Source organism: Triticum urartu, chromosome 3A (assembly GCF_056163025.1).
Source record: "Triticum urartu cultivar PI428250 chromosome 3A, HENAU_Tu73, whole genome shotgun sequence".
Lineage (NCBI taxonomy): Eukaryota > Viridiplantae > Streptophyta > Magnoliopsida > Poales > Poaceae > Triticum > Triticum urartu.
Window position 1 is genome coordinate 747,667,998 of NC_141875.1, and position 15,004 is coordinate 747,683,001.

The window sequence follows — 15,004 nt, forward strand, 5'->3', positions numbered from 1 at the left end:
TATTTGGCGAGTGCCACGAGGCCTGACATCTCTTTTGCTGTGAGCAAGCTGAGTCGGTTTGTGTCAAAACCGGGAGATGATCATTGGCATGCGCTTGAGAGAGTTATGCGCTATTTGAAAGGCACCACGAGCTATGGGATTCACTACACCGGGTATCCAAGGGTACTGGAGAGTTATAGTGACTCAAACTGGATATCTGATGCTGATGAGATTAAGGCCACAAGTGGTTATGTTTTTACACTTGCTGGTGGCGCTGTTTCCTGGAAGTCTTGCAAGCAGACCATCTTAACGAGGTCAACTATGGAAGCAGAACTCACAGCATTAGACACTGCCACTGTTGAAGCAGAGCGGCTTCGTGAACTCTTGATGGACTTACCTATGGTTGAAAAACCAATACCCCCTATCCTGATGAACTGTGATAATCAAACTGTGATCGTCAAGATAAACAGTTCTAAGCACAATATGAAGTCCTCAAGGAATGTGAAGAGGAGACTAAAATCTGTCAGAAAATTGAGGAACTCCAGAGTTATTGCGTTGGATTATATCCAAACGTCGAAAAACTTGGCAGATCCCTTCACAAAGGGTCTATCACGTAATGTGATAGATAATGCATCGATGGAGATGGGTTTGAGACCCACCGCATGAGTTGTCCATAGTGGTAACCCACTCTATGTGATCGGAGATCCCGTGAAGTAGAAGTGGGAGACAAACTGTTGGTCAGCTGGGAGGAGAGTATCCCTATATTAATTATCCCACTCCATGAAGATGCAATACTCTCCTGATCTGCATGGCAGGTTGATACTTATCTTAATGTGTTCCAAGTGGCTTATTCGGGTAAGCAGAGATGTTGTCCTGCAGAACATCTTCTGAGGAACACACCTATATGAATTTGACTGTTAACGTCACAGTCTGTGAGAATTGGGTGTTCTCTAATAAATTCATGAAAGGCCCTGGAGTATGACATATACGCTCCACCCGCGGGGAAGCCTTGCGGCAGCCCAGTATCGGTCAAGAATTTATGTGAAACTAGTTTCACAGAAAACTTGTAGTTCAAGGCATAGTCCACTATTCAAGTTGTGATCTAGTGTAGCATAAATTTTTAAGTGGAAGTTCAACTTCACAGTCTCCACTAAGCACCGATATATAAAACAATGTTTTGGAACTAAATGATGAGATGTGCCAATGAGACTTTGTGGGGGATTGTTGGAATTTTGCTAGTAGGCCTTTGGCCCAAAGCCCAACTAAAATTCTGAAATTCTCTTGGCCCATTCATGCACACATGTGAGTGGAGTGAGTGAGGCTAAAGTTTAGTCCCACCCCGGAAGTTTGAGAGAGAGTTGCACCTCTTTATAAGGTGATATCTTCTACCACTTGTATGAGCATGAGAAGAGGAGACCTACACGCGCGCTCCTCCTCCTCGCTCGCCTCGCCACGCCACGCCACGCCACGCCACGCCTCGTCATGACGTGCCGCGCCGCGCCGCGGGTTGCGGGATTGAGCCGAGCCGAGGACAGAGCTATCTATATTTTTGCTGCATGGGAAAATTAATGAGTCATTAATTACTGAACCGTTTCCGATTATTTTGGATCGTGACGACTCGGACGTGGGGTTTACTCACACGACCTACCCGGCCCGCACTATATAGTCAGGCAGACGTCTACCCTAGCCGCTGCCGCTTCGTATGGTTTCTCACCACCGTTCCATCCCTCCTTCCGGCGTGCACCGCGAGAAGGGACAGCAGGCCTTCGGAACCCCGCCTCTCGTGATCCTGTACGGGAGAGGGGCGATCAGGTTTTTGGGGAGCGCACTCGCGCGACTGCTGGCGAACGACGACTTCTTCCCCGACCTCGGCAACCTCGTCCTCGACGACATGGGCGACAACGTCAACGCCGGCGGTGCTGCACCCGCTGCACCGTATGTGATTCTATCCTTCCTGTTCGAGATCGTGGTAGAATTCATGCTTCTAGTATGTGCCCTAGATGTGATATGTTCATCTGCTATGCTAGTTCGCATGATTAGTTTAATCTCTGCTGCTGTGGTCATGATTTATCTTCTGTTTATTCAGATTAAATCTCGTAGTAATTTGCTCATATTTCCAACAAGATCCGTCTCCTCCTCTCCTCTCTGGCCGCGATCGAAGTTGCTAGAGGAGGAGACACCGTGACCCTCTCTGGCCAGCCGATGGAGGAGATGGCGACGCCGCCATTCCGTTTCCTCCCCTCCAATGCCGTGCCGACAAGGGGTGGATGATGGAAGGAGGAACATGGAGTTGAAAGGGAGGATGCCATGGATATCAGATCTATGGCTGACTTGGTGCGACCAGAATCTCGATAGGAGGAGGACCAGTGGAGGAAGCGGTGGTGCTTGTGGGTCTCATCTTGCACCAAGGCTGCCCGGAGTAGAGTGGCAGATCCGTTGGTGCTTGCCTGGCCGGTTTCTTGCTAGACCCTGTTGGACAGCAGAGACGACTGTGTAGTTAGCGCCATATTTGTCTGCATTTGGAGCAGTTCACGCACTCGCCCAAGCCAATACCACCATCTATGTTATTCTAATATAAAAACATATATGCATATTTTCCGGAAGTGCCAGTGAGGACGGCGGCAAACCTGCATCCACTACAAAGCTCGGCTTTTCACACATGTCGTCGTCCATTGACCAAGCCCTGTGACACGAAAAAGACGAACTGCGCACTCACCGTCACCCGTGAGCAAGAAAGGTATCTCTGGGCCGGGTTGGTGTCTGTCCATAAGGTCAGGCGGGCTGCCTTCGCGCCGCGGCTGCAAAATACAGCTGGCTCGTAGTCCAGCGGGTTCCCCACGTAGGGGAGACGGGCTCTCCTGCTGCCCGCGAACCGAGATGAGGCAGCTATCGATGGACATGGCTGCTAACTGCAGAACTTCGGATGACAGGAGGAGGGTGATGGGTTGAGGCGTTTGGCCCAATGGATGTTGAATGATTTCAATGCCTGACGTTGGTATTTTTATAGTGATGTCGAACTGGGTGTATGACAGACGATTACATGCCGCCACAGGAGCATCCGTGAGCCCTAGAGATCATGATCTCCCGTGAGTACACTAGCATACTAGTTAACAATCCATTTACTTCACGTAGGACCACGAACTTGCACCCCTGCTTTTTCTGTTGTTGTTTTTTAATACGTTCATGTTAACATCGTTTGTGTTTATTTTTTTGATCCAACCTAGCCGACCCCTAAAAAACCGCCGAGTTTGTTTCAGTGAAGTAAAATTACTCCACAAATTTTAAGCTTAAAAACTAATCCGATGCAAACAAACACAAAATGGATTCAAAGTATACTACTCAAACATACAAACTGAAACTCGGTGTCGTTTTCATAAAAAAAATTAAATGTCAGTCAAGCTAAACCTTAGTAATTCAGCAATCGGATTATTCAACGATCTCCACTTAGCTCTGGACAGACCCCCGATCAAGGGTACGTGTATGTGTCGTCGTCTAGGCACCGTACATGCTCCCGCCGACCCCACTGCCACACGCCCACCGATACCTATATTGCAGTCGTTGTTCCCGCCGTCGCCTTCTTCGGCGCCATGGCCGCCATGGTCGGCAACGTCGACTGTGGATGGGTCTCGTGTAGCGTGTATGGGCGACAGGGGAGTAGATAAGGCGACATGGGGGCGGTGGAGTGAGCAGCACCAAGGGGACGAGTTAATTTACTCCTTGGCGGCCGCTTGGAGTAATTTTTCTTACTTCTCTATGGGTTTTAGGCGATCAACTAGATCCGGTTTAGAGGAGTATACTGTTTTTACTTCAGTAACGCGATTTAGGAATCGGCTAGAAATGCCCTTAAAGCCAAAGCTACCTGTCATAGCCAGGCATTACAACAGCAACTTCCTCCACCCCCACCCTTCTTTACGTCTTAGGCATGCTACGACATGCAAATGATTAGTGACCACTCCGTAATCAACCTTATACACCACATTTTTAGATTAATATGATAAAAAGATTATGTTCTCTTTTGGATAGGTTAATCAACACAACCGCACGGGGGGGGGGGGGGGGGGGGGGGGTTATGGTGAATAGTTACATAACCCGGTCATCTTTGCTTAGTTCAGCTGCCGGCGGCGTGCCTTCTGCAGCGCGACGGCGGGAGCTTTACGGGCTTGAGGTCCCGGTCGGGCCTGTGGGCTCACGGGCCTGGTATGCTACTATTGTTGCGTCCGATCGGTTACCGTCGTTGACGGTGGACGTTGGGCCCTCCCGTGCACTGACGATGCTGTTGTCCCTAGTCCCGGCTCCTCTTCTTCGTTGAGCAGGCCCCTTTCGCGGCGCCGTGGTGAGACGGCGCGGAAGCTTCAAGACCGTTTTGGCGCAGAGTGGTGATTTGTTTGGCGGCGTGCTTCGGAGCGCCCGAGGTGAAGGTTGGGATCGGGACAGATCCCTGTCGGCCGAGCTGACACCGATGCGGTGGTGCCTGAGGGTATCGCCGGAGCTTCCTGGAGGGCGTCGGGGGGTACCCTTCCTCTCTCCTCGTCGCGTACCAGGGAAACTCTTGGCAGCAGCGTCGTCATCGTCGCATCCCTTCTTGGAGGTGTTGATTGGTACCAGCACTTCAGAGTATAGGAGCTTGGTGGAGGATCCCCGGTGGGCGCAGCGGTCGCGAAGCTTCTTCATTTTTGTTGATCCGCCGGTGTCGGCATTTATTTCTTTTCTTTTTCTCTTTTTTTTTTCTTTTGTGCGTGCATGTGCTGCTTCCGCCCCAACACCTATCTAGTTGTATCGGTGATGGTTTGCTTTGTAATACAAAGGGGGGGAAACCCTATTTCGTCAATTGCCTGCCCACCCTCCCTTTCGTGCGTTTCACGCGCACCAGATTTTTGCCCTATGAGGATGATGAGAAAGGATGGGAGCATGCACGTTGGGTTAGATGAAAAATGATCACTACAAACACTTACATTATGTGAAGAACCTTCTATTTACAATATCGAAACCACACCCACCCACCCCGAGAACCCTTTTTTTTGCGTTCGAGAACTTTCTCTATAGGATGAACCTTACATATCCGCACAAGGGGGGCCCTCCCTTTGTGGGTTTCACGCGCACCACATTTTTCGCACCACGAGGATGATAAAAATATTAGTTTAGATGAAAAATGATCACCGCAAAACGCTTACATTACATCAAGAACCTCCGTTTTATATTGTCGGCACCACGCCAACCCACCACGAGGAATCTTTCTTTGCGGAACCGGGCGACGTCACACGGAGGGAGGAGTTGGATTCTACATGAATAACCTTCAAAAACTACACTTCGAACTGAAATACAATTTGCAAAGAATCGGTGTTCCACATCCTTGGAACCGGGCGACGTGACACGGAGGGAGAAGGTGTGTTCGCCATGAAGAACCTTCAAAAACTATGACTCAAACTGAAATATGGTTTGCAAAGAACCGATGTTCCACATCCATGGAACCGGGCAACGTGACACGGAGGGAGGAGGTGTGTTCGCCATGAAGAACCTTCAAAAACTATGACTCAAACTGAAATATGGTTTGCAAAGAACCGATGTTCCACATCCATGGAACCAGGCGACGTGACACGGAGGGAGGAGGTGTGTTCGCCATGAAGAACCTTCAAAAACTACACTTCGAACTGAAATACGATTTGCAAAGAACCGGCGTTCCAGATCTACGAAACCAGGGGACGTGACACAGATGAAGGAGGTGTGTTTGCCGTGAAGAAACTTCAAAAATAGAATTCAAATTGGAATACGATTCACAAAGAACCGGTGTTCCACATCAACGGAACCGGGCGACGTCACACAGAGGAAGGAGTTGGGTTCTACACGAAGAACCTTCAAAAACTACACTTCGAATTGAAATACGATTTGCAAAGAACCGATGTTCCACATCCATGGAACCGGGCGATGTGACACGGAGGGAGGAGGTGTGTTCACCATGAAGAACCTTAAAGAACTACAACTCAAAGTGAAATATGATTTGCAAACAACCGGTGTTCCACATCCATGGAACCGGGGCGACGTGACATGGAGGGAAGAGGAGGGTTCGCCTCTCCCCCGTCAGCGCGGCAAGGACGCCGGCGCTGGCTACTCCCGGCCCGCGCTTGGCTCGGGTGGGATGCTCCGTCCGTGCCTCCCCCACGCCATCTCCTGCCCCCACCGACTGCTGCTCCCCCACGCGGGCAGCGGTGGGTGCTTGTGCCCGCCCCGCCGGCCCGGATGCGCACGCTGGAGTCGAAGGCGTGCGCCGCCCATCGCGAGAGGCAATGGGCAAGGAAGACGGATGCATCGGGGAGCTCTGTGGCCCGATGAGGACGAGCGGCTCCTCGCGTGGGTCTACCACCGGTCACTTACGACAGCGGAGATGGATGCTCGGCGGCTCCGCCAGAAGAACGCGAAGGCTCTCCGGCTAGTTATCGAGCGGTCCGAGCGCGAGACAAAGGACGACGTGAAGCGGAGGCAGCTCGGGTGGCGAAGCTCAAGCACCAGTAGGACCGGGTCGTGTGATGCCTCAAGGGCCTACAGCTGCGCCATCCTCCTCCGACTTGGACGATGCTCCACCATCCGCGGACGGCTATAGCTGCGCCGGTGATCGAAAGGGGAAGGGGACGGCCTGTAAGTGGTGAAGATCCGCTTTTCTTTAGTTCAATTTCAAGTTTTAGATGTAGTTTCAAGTTATCCGTCGTTTATGTGAATTTTGGTGGTCCTCTGAACATCCAATCGTGATCTTGTTGTGAAAGTATTGTGCTTGCCTATGTCCGTTTGCTGATTACGTAGTTTAATCGAAGTTGCATGGTTTAGTATGGATATAGAGGAATGGATATGAGATACACAAGCATGGACAATACTATTTAAGAGTGCCCGATCACTGTTGGCGAATTGTCCAGGCATGCCCGCGGACGTTTAACGGGTCATATTTATCATATGTGAATGTAAATGCTCTAATGCGGCCAAGAATGTTTAAACTAAACTAATATAGTATGAGAGTTGATATAAAAATAATTTACCAACCATATATTCATCTAATCACCGAGAGGCCGTGACCCTATCCTGCATTGCTGTTCCGGGTTCGGCTCCTCTGCAGTATAGTATAGTTAATACTGCACGCGTGTTGTAGCTGCTAGGATCAGCCGTCTATTTTAATCCAGTGAAGCTTGGCCACTGTTTCTTCCTCTAGTGAAGCTTGGCCACCGTTTCCCCAAATCCACAAGACTGCTCCACCCGGCCGAGCCAGCTGCAAGGGATGGCCGGAGGGCTGCTGCGAGAGCTGACTGGAGACGGCGCAGCTTCACCGCCACACGTATCCCGCTGCTAGCAGCAGGGAGACGGCGAAGTACACAAGCAGCAGAGCAACGACGAGATCTACGAGCCTGACGACAACGGCAAGCTGGAGCCTCCTCCCAACGAGCTCGAGAAGGAATACGACGCCGGCGATGTCCCGGAGCAGCACGGCCGACCTGGACGAGGATGAGGGTAGCAACCAGACGAGGGGCATGCCTGGGCCGCCGTGCTATCTTACGGCTGCACGAGGCCTCTGACGGCAGGGTCGCGATAGCTGGACCTCGGCGCCCTCCTGCCTGGCCAAGCCCCAGTAGCAAAACCAAAGGTCAATTACTTCTTGTTACCTATAACTAATTTATTCCTTTCTTCATCATTAGTTCATACCGTACTGCTGCTATTTCTCGATGACACAGGCGTGAAAGCATAGCAAGAGAGAGCTGAGCATGTCATTGGAATATTTAAAAGTGATAAGTACTCAACAGATCATTGTTGCAATTAAATGAAACTAAACTGATTGTTCTGTCTTCGGAAACTAGGAGTCAATTGAAATTAAACCAATTGAAGTAGTGAGCACTCAACAGATTGGGTCTCATGTATGCTGATTCAGTTATGCCTTCTGCATAATCTGTCCATCTGGCAAGACAACATAACAGACATGCATCAACCTATCGTTATATCCCAGGATAGTTTTATAAGTTCCAAAGTTCACCAGCTTCACTCTGCAAATTAAAGGGAGATATAACTAATTAATAAAAAGTCATATTGTTTACCAACGAATTTAAGGAATGTTAGACATGATAAGTGGAAATACCGTTAGTAGACGAGCATAGTACCCATATTCTTGCAAACCATTTGCATTTGTTCCAGTCATTTGCTCTATAGGTGCTTGATACTGTGCTACTGGAATGTCATTCTTTCCTCTCTATGCAAACATAAAAACAAAAATCAAAACAAATATTAGTTGACTTGTTACTATATCAGTCTATTAAATAAGTAGTGTAGTTAGATAGGTGCAAGAGATTTACAGAATGAGTTTGATTTTTCGGTACTGCTATAGTTGTCTCCTTCTTCTTTTTATTGGGGTGCTGGTTGTCAAGCCATGTTTTCTTTCTTCTTGAATTTTTCTTCGGAATTTCCTTTTTCTTTAGGGAAGCATCCTTTAAACAATCCTCTGGTTCTTTAGATATATCTTCAGTTCTGCATGTAGTAGTGCGAGTTTTCTCTTCAACTTGCTTCCTAAGAATCCTCAAAGCATCATCTACTAGTTTGATACACTCTTCTGATGTTACTGCTTGTGAAGCTATGCCAAGGAACTCGTGCATGAAAAACTTCAACTGTTGTCTATCTTCTGATCTAGGATCTTCCAAAACAATGTTTCCATGGCTGTTTTCAATAGTGCCGCTTCGCGCTTCTCGAGTCCATCGCTTCAAAATATAGTGGCCTGGAAGATACTTAATATTCATGACATCAAGGGCTTTCAAAGCATGACTACACAATATACCAACTCTTTCAAATTGCCCACAATTGCAGAAAACTTTTTGCTCTTCATAATCAACTAGTACTTTGCACTCTTCTTTATATGGGAATTCTGGGTCAAGACTTGCAATTGCAACAGTATATGCATTGTGTTCTTCCGATGGCTTGATGTATGCTGAGATGGATCTTTCATACTCATTCTGAAAATCTTCAAATATGCATGGTGTGTAAACTTTGCTAGCTTGTATTACCATAGGAGTCCTCATTCTGACTCTAGGTAATTTTTTCCTAGACTCGTATTCCTCATTTACCTCGTTATCTCTTTTTCCTTGCACAACCCTCTCTACGTGCTTGAAAAACCGAAGGATGTCAAGAGCATATTTTAGATGGTCTTTCAAGTCACTGTTCAAGCTCTCACTTAATTGTGTGCTTCTCATGCCTATAGTGTAAGCATTCCTCATGTAACATCTTGCCCATTTCTCTTTTACTTTGTAGATACTGTCCAACCAAGTTTGTGTTTCCACATTGCTTCTTATGGCATTGAAAGCTTCTTCAAAGGCTTCCTCTTCCTCATACTTGTACATGCAAGCACTGAAATCAGCAAGTACATTTGGTCCTTCCTCGTCTTTTTTCTTATGAGGTAAGTGTCTGATGGCATTTTGCATTATGTAAAAAGTGCACAAGCCATGCCATGCTTCGATAAATACTGCCCGAATTGCATTACCCATTGCTACATCTTGATCAGTAAAGATTGTTCTAGGTTGCTTTTTGTTATGCACTGATAGGAACGTGTTGAACAGCCATTTGAATGATTCAAATGTCTCATCATATAAAAGTGCAGCACCAAAAATGACCATTTCTCTAAAATGGTTGAAGCCAACAAACACACCGAAGGGTCTCTACTCTTTGTTTGTCCCAAATGTTGTATCGAAGGTAACAACATCACCGAAATGAGCATAGTCAATGATCATCCTTGCATCAGCCCAAAAGATATTTGCTATATTTTCATCACAATCTAGTCACATGTCATATTCAAATGCAGGATTCTCATTCTTTTTATCTCTAAAATACTTGAGCATACTTCCAGCTTCACCATACATCAAGTCCCTTTGACGCCTGGTTCGCAAGTGGTTCTTGCGATCACGACATGTGTAGCCAAGGTTCAGTGGACCACCAACTTGTCGATTTGCTAACTCATGGGCTTTTTTAGGTACAATTCCTGAATCATCCGCTGTTTCAATTTCAAATGCTTGCAAGGCCGAAATTTTCCTCTGTGATGGCATCAAGTGGCTTGCCCCAGGTAATTGCAACACATGGTTGTGTTCAACAACTAACTCATGCACCTCATAATTTCCTGCTTCTCGGTCTATAGTGATTCCCATTCGAACATTGCAGCCGGTCCTTGTTTCTGCACGAGGACGCTTTGTATTATTATCCCTTTTGTCTTTTCTTCTGTAGCCCTCACTGGAACAAACATATCTTGCTGAAGTGATTACTCCATCAAGTTTGCTCTTGTTTTCATAATTTATCCTTACATCAAAACCAATATGACCTCCATAACATGTCCAAAAGTTCCAAGCCTCTTTTGTGGAATTAAATTTCATACCAATCTGAGGCATCCAACTAGGAATCACATTTGTCCTATAAAAATTACACATAACTTATTTGTTTGTATGCTTACACTACAATCATAAGGTGATATGACATGAGAATTTAACAAAATTGTCGGTACCTGTTAGCATCCTCATTAGAGGTAGTCATATTCTCCATTGGACCTTCTCTTCTCCTTTTTGTGTAATCTGTGATATCATAGCAAACTCAGTCCAAAAATTCCCTTGCTGTCTTGAGAACATTAATACAGTCATAGTAAATATTTGGAGACATTCATGCATTTTATCTTGAGCTAGTCCAAAACAATAGAGATCACCTCTATTAAAATTATTTCTTTTCACTCTAACATACTCTAAAAGATACAGAAAATAAGTTTTGCATCTTGTCCTTATCATCCTCTATTAAGAAAATAGTAGCATCACAAACTCAATCTACGAGTTGTGTGCCTTGAGAACATGAATACAATCAGAGTGTATGTCACATACCTTCTGATTTATTGTCTTCTTTTTTGTTGCTAGTAGAAGGAAGACAAAAGGGAGATAATCTGCATCGCCTACAGATCAGCTTGCCTTGGTTTCACTCTGAACATGGGGGACGATCAGAAGAGAGATAAGGCAAAAGGGAGTTGATCTCGCCACCTAAAGACCACAGATGAACGTACCTCCGCCGTGTTCTTTTACAAGGACGAACAAGAGGAACGGGGAAGATGAGCAGGACGAAGGCAAATAGATCGCTGTTTGTTGCCAACGCGATTATTAGGGTGGTGTTTTGTTTGGCGCCAATGTGAGTCTTTGTGGTTCTGTTTGGCGCCAATCTTGCAACCGAACGAGATTTTCTACCACATAATTAGGTGTTTGTTTCCATTTATTAACAGAATCGAGTGGAGGTAATGAGAGCCGTGAGATTTAAATGAATGGCTGATGTGGGTTGGTACAGTACCCGTGCAGTAATAACGTGACTGCAGAGGAGCCGAACGCTGCTGTTCCTCCCCCAGAAAAATTATCCTTCCTTCCTCCCCCTGTCCAGCCGGCGTGACCCCCATCCCTTCTACAAACTGCCCCGGCCTCGGCCACGAGGTCATCTCCTCCCTCTCGTCCATCAGATCCAGCCGCCCTGGGCACGACCACGAGCTCGTCCTCCTAGATCTGCTCAAGGTCGATAAGTCCGCACCGTCGCCGGATCTGGTCCTCCTCGACCTCCGCCGAGCACAGCAGGTCCACGAGGTCGTCGTAGTGGGATCCCCACCACCGCTGCGTCCTCTCCTTCATCGGCCACCACTCAGGTGGCTGCTTCGGCCCTATTTGCGGTGTAACCGGTGTTCGTCGAGGTTCGTGCCGCTACGCATGCGTCGGCCGCCGAGCTCACCTCGAGCAACTCCGCTGCCCACTACCACTAGGACGGTCACGACCTCCCTTCCCCATCATCCTATGGTGGTTGCCGAGCTTTCCCTCTAAACTGCAGCTTTGGTTTCTTTTTGTTTATCTCTTTGGCGACCGCTTCTATCGTTTCCGTGATCCAGTTGCTTCTGGATGTATGGATTTTTTTATTAGACTCATGTGTGCGTGGGCAAAACCTTATGAATTAATTATCCTCATCTAATCAGCACTCGACTTTGTAGAGCTAGCTTTCTTGATAATAATACAATGCGGCCCGCCTCACCCTCTTCATCTTCTGTTGCTCCTACGCTTCCTTATGTTCTGATCTGGAATTTTTTGGTCATTTTAGAAGATTGTTGAAGTACAGTGCATCTTGGCTTGCCCAGCTAGCGTGATGTTTTTCAGTACACAATACTAATAACAGATACTTTTGCAATACTACCATCGATTTTTGTGCAGTTTCCACATGTGTGTCTCTGCGCGCGCAGAAATTTTATTTATTCCTTGTTGAACTTGTTGAAGCAACCAATGGAGCAGTGTTTTCTCTTCTCTTCAGATCTCCAATCTGGATCTCGACCTTTTCTTGCCTGAACTCAGCATTTTTTGGGTGTCATTAAGCCTTGATGAGGTTTTGGACGATTATACATGTGTGAATCTTATTTTCCTCATAACCATTAAATTTTCACTCATACTCTAGAAACCATCATGCCCTGTGGAATGTGGTATGATTCCAGATGCTATTGGTGCCTACAGAACTGCTTTGGACTTCTTTACGTAAAAAAAGAGAAGCGCTTTGGACTGCAGGGAGTACTTAAAAAAAGAGAACCGCTCTGGATAGCGTAGTAAACTGCTAGAGTGTGACACGTTGGAAAACGTATTCGTGGTCGAACACGCGGCTTTTCCTCGCGAAAACAAATTCATGGTGCCGCAATTCCATTACCGGTGTGAACGGTGCAGCACCGTCCTACCTTTTGCTAGACGAAAAATGACAGGACACGTTGCAGTCCAATTCCTAGTTCCATAAGGTGCCGAACCTTTTGACCAGATAGAAATGGCAGTTCTTACAATGAGCGTCCTTCATGCCGGACCAAGAACTTTCAGTAAATTGCCACCGTCTGTCAAATTTGTAAGATACCCGAAGTAGTTCATGTCGCGGTCTGCATTTTCAGAAACGCAAAGCTGCTCCTACTCTGACTGCACATGCCATAGCCACAGAGTAGGTTGCCATCTTCGGGCCTGCCACCACAGAAAGGTCTAGCCGACCATTCCTAATATGCCGTGGCGAAATTCAGTAATCTAGAAAATCGAAACCTTATCCACCTAAAAGTGCGGATCCTAAAGCCAACCAACGGTTCCGATAACAACCACTAGAGCTAGTGTGGGTAGCAAATCCATTCCCTATATATATGCACCCCCCTTTAGTCGCTATTGGAGCCACCAACCAGGACTAAAGGTGGTGTGCTGCCAGGCGAGGGGCGTGGTGGATGTTTAGTCCCACCTCGCTAGTTGAGAGGAGCCGGCACCTGTTTATAAGCCCCGGCGCAGCCACTGCATCAAAATCCTCTCTAAAGCAGGCCTTCTGTGCCTACCTTACCTGCGCCGCCCTTTTGGGCCTACTGGGCCTTGTGAGCCTGCATCCTGGACCAACTACAACTTGGTTTCTAGTCGTATGCAGGCTGTTGTGGCCTAGTAGGCGGGCTTTTTTTTCATTTATTTATTTTTCATTTTTTGTTTTCTCCTTTATTTTTTTTGTTTCTGAGTTTTTTTTGATTTATTTAGGATTTTTTAGTGAATCTTCTTTCTTTAGGTCTCAAAAATTATATAATTTCTGTTAGTGCCAGTAGTTTTCAAATTTGGATAGTTTAAATTTCAATTATTTGAAATTTTTGTGAATCACTAGTTTGTGAATAACTTTACTTTAAAAATAGATTTTCAGTGATTCTTTTTATGTTATTTAATATTAGTGTGTTTTATCACTATATTCAATTTGGTAATTCTTATGTTATTTAAAAAAAATGAAATGCCTTTGTAACAGATGAGTTTTCGTCCGAAACCCTGATACTTCGAAAGTGCATCCAGTGTTTGCCGTAACCCACTCAACTTTTTAGCACATGCTAAGTGGGTAAAATGATGATACCAATGCCAACTGTCAACCTTTTCAGAGTTCATTTGTAGTGCTTTTCCATTTTAGGGTCGTTTAGCTCAAAAAATTACTAAATGGATGAAAAATAGCAAATGAAGTCAGAAAGGGTTAAAAATTGATCATGTGGCTTTCAATGGTGCATACTGAATGCAAAAAAATACTGGAGTTGAAATAAGTTTGAAAAATGAAATGCCTTTGCAACAGATTAGTTTTTGTCCAAAACCCTGATACTTCGAAAGAGATTGTCCATTTTGTACACGAAGTGCATCCAGTTTTTGCCGCAACCCTCTCAACTTTTTAGAACATGCTATGTGGATGAAATGATGATATCATGCCAACCGTCAACCTTTTCAAATTTCATTTGTAGTGCTTTTCAATTTCAGGGTCGTTTAGCTAAAAAAATCAGTAAATGCATGAAAAATAGCAAATGAAGTCAGAAATGGTTGAAAATTGATGACATGGCTTTGAATGGTGCATACCGAACACACAAAAAGTCTGGAGTTGAACGATGCATAATATTTGTTTGTACATAGTATTTCTTCGCATTTCAAATGCCAAAACACACAAGTACCCTAACTATTACAAAGATTCCCTCCGGTTTGTCCGAAGTGGGACTTTCTAGATGTATCAGTCCGGAAACTCACTAGAGAAGAAAGTGATGACAGTGAATCCGGTCACATCCCAGAGTGGGATCTTTGGGTGTAAAACTTTTTCTTCGTGTGTCTCCCTTTGCGCTGTAAACCATGGACAATCTTCATCATTTAACTGGATGCTTGGGTCAATATTCACTGTGAAGGGAGCAGTTTCATGGAACTTATCATAATCTTCTGATATGTTTGTCTTGTCCTCCACTCCCATGATGTTTCTTTTCCCTGAAAGAACTATGTGGCGCTTTGGCTCATCATATGATGTATTCGCTTCCTTATCTTTTCTTTTTCTCAGCCTGGTAGACATGTCCTTCACATAGAAAACCCGCACCACATCATTGGCTAGGACTAATGGTTCATCTGCGTACACAAGATTGTTGAGATCCACTGTTGTCATTCCGTACTGCGGGTCTTTCGTTACCCCGTCTCCTGTCAGATTGACCCATTTGCACCGAAACAAAGGGACCTTCAAATCA

At 46.0% G+C, this 15,004-nt stretch overlaps 1 long non-coding RNA gene and 1 pseudogene across 1 annotated transcript; one reads left to right on the forward strand and one right to left on the reverse strand.

Annotated features, from left to right (window-relative positions):
- Positions 1-7,124: 7,124 nt before the first annotated feature.
- Positions 7,125-11,276, forward strand: LOC125546421 (uncharacterized). The gene is made up of 2 exons (XR_015599237.1): positions 7,125-7,600; positions 10,884-11,276. It is a non-coding gene; the product is annotated as an uncharacterized LOC125546421 (long non-coding RNA).
- LOC147982647 (protein FAR1-RELATED SEQUENCE 5-like) lies at positions 7,611-10,487 on the reverse strand (annotated as a pseudogene).
- Positions 11,277-15,004: the final 3,728 nt, after the last annotated feature.